Here is an 8546-nt window from a genome sequence, read left to right on the forward strand (position 1 = left end):
CCATGAAAGGCTCACCTGCAACAAAGCACTTCCGTTACACACTTCCCAACTGCTAAACAAGTGGTCAAACAGTCCTTACACCAGCACCAGTGAAGGAAGTGATCGCACATAGACCGACTGACAGACACTTGGATACTTACCCCAACCAGCTCATGGCACAGCCCTCCAAAATGCCAGACTTACCGAGTTCCTCTCCAATGTTTCCCAGGCTGACTCATGTTCACTGCTCACTCAGTTCTCTCAGCTGCCTTCGTTAGAATAGCTGCTGGCTCCAACAATGTGACCAGCATGCAGCTTTACCTCAAATTCAACCAGCCACTTCCTAAGAAGGACTGCCAGTTCATAGCATTCAAACACCAGTCTCTGCACCAGCACCAGTGAAGAAACCCAAAGAGACGTTGCATACTTAGCACAGGCAGCTCACGGCACTGCCACACAAAAGCAACACTTACCGGATCTGCACTCCGTTTCCCAAGCAGTCTCTCACGTTGGCTGCAAACTCAGTTCCATTGGCTGCCTCTGTTAGTCTTTGCTGGCTACAAGAAATTGTCCAGTTCAAAGTCTTGCGCACAATTCAATCTGTCTTTGAAAGCCCACCTGCCATTGAATACTTTTCCAACAGCTAAAAACATGGTCTAACAGTCCCTGAACCAGCACCAGTGAAGGAAGCGATCACACACGGACCGACTGACAGACACTTGGATACTTAGCCCAACCAGCTCACAGCACAGCACCCAAAAATCCACACTTACCCAAGCTCCTCTCCAATGTTTCCCAGGTCGACTCTCATCTGCACTGCTCACTCCGTTCCGTAGTCTGCCTCTGTTATAAGGCTGCTGGCTTACGAATATACTCGTCTCAAAGCCTTGCCTCAAATCCAACCAGCCACTGGAAGGTCACCTGCAAAAAGCACTCCCAATACACAGCACTCAAACAGTCCATGCACCAGCACCAGTGAACGAAACCAAAGACATACAATTGCATACTTAGACCAATCCGCTCATGGCACAGCCGCCCAAAAAGCCACACTTACCCAAGTTCCTCTCAGACCATCCTCAGGCCTGCTGCCCTGTTCGCTCCGTCTGCCTTGGTCGTAAGGCTACTGGCCTCCAAGCCTTGCCTCCAATCCATACAAGTCCTGAAGGCCCCCACCTGGAACAAAGTGCTCTCTATTCACATATTTCAGACTGCCACGCACATTGTCATGCAATCCTTACAACGAACACTAGTCAAGTCAAACAGACAGACACAGACACTTGGATACTCACAACACAGCCCAACACACACCACACTTACCCGAGATCCTCTCCAATGTTTCCCAGGCCGACTCACGTTCACTGCTCACCTCACTTCTCTCGGCTGCCTCTGCTGTAAAACCTGCTGGCTCCAAGAATATGCCCGGCTCAAAGCCTTCCCTCAAATTCAACCAGCCACTTCTTAAAAACCACTCCCAATTCACAGCAGTCACACTGTCCCTGCACCAGCACCAGTGAAGGAAGCGAAAGAGAAGACAGTTGGATACTTAGCCCTGCCAGCTCATAGCACAGCCTCACAGAAGCAGTACTTACCTGAGATCCTCTCCGACATTTCCCAGGCAAACTCCACTGCTGGCTGCTCAATCGATGCCCTCCGGCTCCCTTTGTTGAAAAGCTACTTGCTCTAAAAGGGGGCCCCAGCTCAAAGCTTTACCTCCATTCCGATTGGCTGTGAAAGACTCAGCTGCAACAAAGCACTTCCGTTACACACTTTCCCAACACACTTCCCCAACTGCTAAACAAGTGGTCAAACAGTCCTTGCACCAGCACCAGTGAAGGAAGTGATCGCACATAGACCGACTGATAGACGCTTGCATACTTAGCCCAACCAGCTCACGGCACAGCCCGCCTCCCCCCATAAAATCACACTTACCTGAGCTCCTCTCGCACATTTCCCAGGCCGACTCTCACGTTCACTGCTCACTCCGTTCCGTAGGCTGCCTCCGTTATAAGGTTGCTGGCTCAGGAACGTTCCCATCTCAAAGCCATGCTTCAAATTCAACCAGCCATTGAAAGGCCTCCTGAAAAACAGCACTTCCAATTCACAGCATTCAAACAGTCCATGCACCAGCACCAGTGAACAAAACCAAAGACAGACACTTGCATGCGTAGCCCAGCCAGGTCACGACACAGCCCCCCCCCAAAAAAGCCTCACTTACGCAAGCTCTTCTCAGACCTTCCTCAGGCCTGCCGCCCTGTTCGCTGCTCACTTGGTTCGCTCTGGCTGCCTTGGTCATAAGTCTGCTGTCTCCAAGCCTTCCCTCCAATCCACACAAACCCTGAAGGACTCCACCTGCAACAAAGTGCTACCAATTCACACTTTTCAAGCCTGCCACACACGTGGTCACGCAGTTCCTGCAACGAGCATCAGTCAAGTGAAACACACAGAGACAGACAGACATCTCTTTAGGGTAGTGATAGAAATGTAGCCGTGTGAGTCTGGGGTAGTTGAAGCAAAATGCAGGACAATGTAGCACTTTAAAGACTAACAAGATGGTTTATTAGATGATGAGCTTTCGTGGGCCAGACCCACTTCCTCAGATCAAATAGTAGAAGAAAGTAGTCACAACCATATATACCAAAGGATGCAATTTAAAAAATGAACAAATATGAAAAGGACAAATCACATTGCAGAACAGGAGGGGGATGCGGGGGGGGGGGGGGGGAAGGAAGGAAGGTAAGTGTCTGTGAATTGATGATATTAGAGGTAGGGAGAGTGGGATGTTTGTGAGTTAATGGTATTAGAGGTGATAATTGGGGAAACTGTCTTGGTAATGGGTGAGATAGTTCAAATGTTTGTTAAGTCCTTGTTGGAAAGTGTCGAATTTTAACATGAATGACAGTTCAGACGATTCCCTTTCAAGTGCAGATGTAAAAGGTCTTTGTAGCAGAATGCAGGTGGTTAAGTCATTGAGAGAGTGTCCTTTCTGGTTAAAATGGCAAGATCACAAAGAGAAAACAGTTTCTTGTCCTTTTCATATTTGTTCTTTTTTTTTTTTTAATTGTATACTTTGGTATATATGGTTGTGACTACTTTCTTCCACTATTTGATCTGAGGAAGTGAGTCTGGCCCACGAAAGCTCATGATCTAATAAACCATCTTGTTAGCCTTTAAAGTGCTACATTGTCCTGCATCTCTTTAGGGGAAGGTCTATTAATACAGAAGAGAGAATGGAAGATGGCAAAGTATGACTAAGATCACACGAGACACAAACAAGTCACATAAAACAAGAGCCCAACTCAACTGGAAACAGCAGACAGATAAATAGGGATACATTTCTCAAGTGCTTCTACACAAATGCTAGATGTCTAAATAATAAGATGGGTAAACTAGAGTGCCTCGTATATGGATACAATAAGGCATCACAGAAGAGGAGGAAAGGGGATGCCTATCCCGCCTAAGGAACACAATACAAGTAGGAGAAGAGACGGAAAGGGGGAAAGGGAGTAAGGGGGCACCCGAACGGAATAACGGGCACTAGGAGCAGCAGAGTGGCAGTAGGTGACAGGGCCCTGCGGAATTCCAGACCAACACTTGGAGGAGGAAATGGGAGACAAAGGAGCCCTCCCCTTCACTATGATGCTGCTCCTAGTGGCCATTAGGCAATTTGGACGCTCCTGTGGTCTCTTCACCCTCCGTTGCCTCTTTTAGCTCTTGGGAAGCAGAGCTGCCCCCAAACCCTCTTGTGAAGTATAGCTGCCCTTTTCCACACTGCCAATCCACAGCCCCTAATGCCCGTTGACCCCGAGAAGGACTAAGTGCAAGTCCACTGCATAAAACCCACTACAGGTGGCAGAAGGTCCAAGCGGGGGGGAAGAGGTGGCCGACCTACGTAACAGACTCTAAAGGCCAGAGAAGATGGAAGGCTGACAGGGGCAGCTGTAAGGAGACAGTAAAAGGGGGGCTGCAGAGAGTAAAAGGAGAGACAGGACAGTTTTGACACCCAACGGGCACTGTAGACAAAAGAGTAATGTGGAAGAGAAAAGGGCGCCTCTTTTGCCTAATGGACACTAGAGGGGAAAAGAGGCTGGGGAAGGCAGTAATGCTGCTTAAGGGCTCTGAGGGGAAGGAGAGTGTCCAGGAGAAAGGGCAACAGGGACAGATGAAGGTTAAAACAGCGTTATGCTGTTGCCCTGCTAAGCACCAAAAGGCTGCAGGGCATGAAAGCTGGGACAAGGCATTTGTAATGCCTAACAGACAGCATGGATAGCACAATGTCAAAAGAGAAAAGTGCGCTCATTTTGCCTAACAGACATCAAGAGGAGAAGAGAGGCTATACTTTAGAATAGCCATTAAGGAGCAGCAGAGAGCAAGGCGGCGACAGGGGCACTTATCTCTCTTCACAAATAGTGGGGAAAGGCAAGAGCCAAGGAGGGTTACAGGTGGGAAACAGCATAAAAGGCCATCAATGGAAAGAAGAGGAGCAGCTTTAAAATGCATAACAGACTGAAGGGAAGGAACACACGAAGCAGGGAGAGGGAGCAGTCAGCACTCTGCATAAGGTGCAGAGGGTGAAAGAGGCGGCAAGAGGCTGCTATGCTTTGTGAAAGCCACGAGCATTAGCCAAGATGAAAGGTGGAGAGGAGTGGCTAAACTGCCTAAAATGCAATAAAGAGAAACAGAGACTGAAAAGTGGAAAGGGTAGCAATACGGCACAGAAGGGCACAAAGAGCTACAGAGGGAAAAGGGGAAGGCAGAGACACTGAATAGTGGGCCTCAGGGGCTGTAAAGGGAAGAAGTAGGGAAAGGATGGCTGCAGTTCTTAATAGGCATGAGCAGCACAGAACAGTGAAAGGAGCAAGGGGGGAGCTATGCTGAAGGGCATCAGGACCAGCAGAAGGGAAAACTGTGAAGGAGCAGCTATACTGCACAACACAAAATAGGGGAGAAAGAATGCAAGGAGGGAACGGGGCGGCTACATTCTATAACAGGGGCTCTATGGGTAGCAGATTCTGTAGAGCGGAAGGGGGCATCTATACTTCCCAATGGGTACAACTAGCAGGAATGGTAAGGCTAAGAAAAGAGAAGCCTTACCAAAATTCTGGGCTCTCGTCCACAGTGCTTATGTGGCAATTCTAGTATTGTGCCCAGTTGGGGGCATGATATTTTATGCTGACAAACTACGGGAAGTCTAGAGAAGAATAACAAAACTGACTGAAAAATCTACAAGAGGGAATGGGACAAGGAGATTGCAAAATGCACAGGAGGGGCAGGAGAGTTTGTAAAAGGAAACAGTGGTGGCTAAACTGGACAAAATCCCCTGGAGGCAACAGAGATGGAGGAGCTGAAACGGAGGCTATGCTGGGTAACACCCAAAACAGCAAGTATAGGAAAGGGTAGGGGGAAGAAGAGACAGCGATAACCTATGAAAGACACGAGGGCCGGCCGGCAGAGTAAAGGGGAGAAGGCTAGGAGGCATAACATGCACTAGGGATAAGCAGACAGTGAATAAGTGGGAAGGAGTGGCCATCTTGGTTAATAGCCAGCAGTGTGTGAAGGTGCTGCTACACCACACAACGGGCACTAGAGGTAGCAGACTGGAGGGGAAAGGGTGGCTAACGGGCACTAGGGGCAGCAGAGAGTTAAGAGGAGAAAGAGGCCCCTTTACTATATTAACTGCTCCTAGTGTACACTGTGCAGTGACTCCCCCTCCTCCCCCCCCACACACATTTTACTCTCTACATGCCTGTGGATGTTATGCAGTTCAGCCACCATGTCCCTCTTCACAGCCAATGAGCACTAAAGGTAGCAGACTGAGGACGGGAAAGGGTGGCTATACCATACAATGGGAACAAGGGAGGTCAGAGGACAACAGGAGGGAGAGGAGGAGGAAAAGGGGCAGCTATGCTGCACAATGGGTACCAGACACAAGAGAGGGGGTAAAGGGGCAGTTCTAACGCACAAGGGACACCAATATGGGTAGAAAACTTGGAAAGGGGAGGTCTCCCTTAGTACATTGCTGCTTGTAACACCCACCACAAACAATGACTGTAGCTGCCCTATCCCCTCCAGGGGATCAACGGATATTACACATGAAATGGAAAAAACAGACAGCTCTACTGGCAGGAGCGGCACTATGGGAGACAAGGGGGAAAGGATGGCTACAGCTGTTAATTACACCAACAGCAACAAAGGGTTAAAGAGGTAAAGGGCAGTTATAGTGAAGAAGGTCATGAGAAAAAGTGAAGCGGGAACTTGGGAAAGGATCACCAATACCACATAAGTACAGGAGTGACAGAGAATGAAAGGGGTGGCTATAGCCTCTAATAGGGGCACTGGATGTCAGACAGGAAGGAGCAGAAAGCTATACCCCTCAAGGTCATTAACAGCAATAGAATAAAGGAGTGAAAAGAAGCAGCCTTAGCATCATTATTCTCGTCTAGTCCTCAGTGATCCAGGGGCTGAAGACCTAGAAATAGCACCTGTGAGGGAATACTTAAAAAAACGGGCTTAGTTCTTGTGGAGAACAAATGGTGGGAAACAAAAAGTATCTGCATTAACAGGCATATGGGGCAGCAGTAGCTATGTCTTAACGGCCATTAGGGGAATAAACGGCTAGGGGTCAGGGATAGCAACACTGTCTTATGGGCCCTAGAGGCACCAATGGCTGGGGGCACAGACAGCAATAATGCCTAACAAGCACTAGAGGTAGGAACGGCTGGGGTTAGAAGCAGCAATAACGCTAACAGGTAATAGGCATGCCAACGCCCGGGAGAGCAAATACAAGCAAAAGGGCATTGGAGACAGTAATGGGGGAGCGGGAGGGGGAAGAGCGAGGCGCAGCAACGGAGTCTAAGTACTGCAGCAATGACTTGGGGAAGAAGGGACAGCGATGTAGCTGAACAAGCACCCTGCCGGCCAGCAACCGCTGTGATGGAGGGACAGCGATCCCGCTTCATGGTCTCGAAGAGCAGCAGTAGCTGGTGGGCGCAGACAGCATCACAGGACTCTGGGGGCGGCAGAGGGGGAGCGGGACAGGAAAGGCTGAACGGCGCAACAGCCGCTTACACGGGCCCCGCCCCCAACAGGCTCCTGAGCCCCACCCCTTCTGCTTGGGCCACGCCCTACACAGGGCGGGAGAACGCCGCCGCGGCCCCCGGCGCTCCCAGCTCATCAGGGGAGAGCAAAGCGGGGCCCGGCCCTTGGAGGGGGGCACGGCCGAAGCGGAGCCAGGCAGGGTTAGGCCCCACCCGCGGGCGGGGCCGGGGGCGGGAACACTCACCGAACAGCAGGATGGGAACTGGCGCTTCTAATTCCCAGACCCGCCTTGGAAACTCTTTACCGCTCTGAGCCTTCCGAGCACGGACGCTTTCCTTGTCGGCGTCCCCCGAGCAAATGGCTTCGGGTGCTACTGCAGCTCCTTTTATAGTTCCCTGCTGGGCTCGGATTGGCTGCTTTGCCGAGCCTCGGGCGTTGGCCGATTTGCATACGCGTCTCTAGGTCACGTGAATGTCTCGTGCTCATTGAGATGGTCTAGCCGCCCCTTCCTTGCCAGAGAAGAGTCAAATGGCGGGAATCTTTCGGACTTTACATTTTGTTCTCCCACACTGGTATAAATCTGAACTAGCTCCTCCGATTTGGAGTGGGTTACATCAGTGTAATTAAAAGCCCTTTGTCCCTTGCGGTCTAGCATCATTTATTTAAACAAAACCGTAAATGAGGAATAGTCTTGCAGCTCCTTAGAGATTGCCAGATTTGGAGATGGTAGCGTGAGCTTTTGGGAGCACAGCCCACTTCTTCTGATGAAAGAAGAGGGTTGTGCCCATGAAAGCTCATAATCATACCATCTGCAAATGTTATTACTCCCTAAGGTCCTGCAGGACTATTCGTGGAGGGTGGAGGGGGTTTAGTTATAGACTAACAGGTATCCTTAAATCATTGATTTAAGAGAGTAATCAGTCAAGGTCTGGCTCTCCCTCCCAGATTATATCCAATATTTGTATCTCTCACTAGCATATGCTGCAGTTTCGTCTTCAAGTCCACAATGATTTAATGAATTGCTGATACCCCAGCTTGTTTTCATCTCCCCGGGGAATTTCTGCAGGCGGTTCTCTTTTCAGTATACTCTACATTCCAAAACACCCTGTTTCTATCACTGTGAAGTTTTCTCGCGCTACATTTACTCTCTCCTTTTGGTCTTCATCCTCTTTTCTTCTACCGGCAGTTTTTTCTTTCTTCCCCTCTCTCTTATTTCTAGAACAAACTCGGGAAAGCATGTATGCCAAGTAGTACAAGTATGCAGTGGAAAAAAACCCAGCCACACCTGTTAAGAGGCTCTTTCCAATACAGCTGCTAGCAGGCTCCAAGGAAGAGTACTGCGTTAAGAACAGCCTAACTCACAGACGGCCTGGTGGAATTACATACAGCAGAATATGACAGGAGCAGGGCCTGCTAATGTGCCCTGATGGCATCTCGGGGCACTTCACTTCCACAAACCCCAATGCCAGCATTGCCAGTTTCCCAGAGCCCCGGATCGCTGCCCCACTACTTCACACACCCTGCCCCTCCTT

At 49.8% G+C, this 8546-nt stretch overlaps 1 long non-coding RNA gene across 1 annotated transcript; it reads right to left on the bottom strand.

Annotated features, from left to right (window-relative positions):
* Positions 1-1710: 1710 nt before the first annotated feature.
* LOC142826708 (uncharacterized) lies at positions 1711-7451 on the bottom strand. Its single transcript, XR_012900919.1, has 3 exons — positions 7259-7451; positions 2195-2328; positions 1711-2056 (listed from the first exon to the last, which is right to left on the bottom strand). It is a non-coding gene; the product is annotated as an uncharacterized LOC142826708 (long non-coding RNA).
* Between the last annotated feature and the right edge of the window lie 1095 nt (positions 7452-8546).

This window comes from Pelodiscus sinensis, chromosome 1 (assembly GCF_049634645.1).
Source record: "Pelodiscus sinensis isolate JC-2024 chromosome 1, ASM4963464v1, whole genome shotgun sequence".
Classification (NCBI taxonomy): Eukaryota; Metazoa; Chordata; order Testudines; family Trionychidae; genus Pelodiscus; species Pelodiscus sinensis.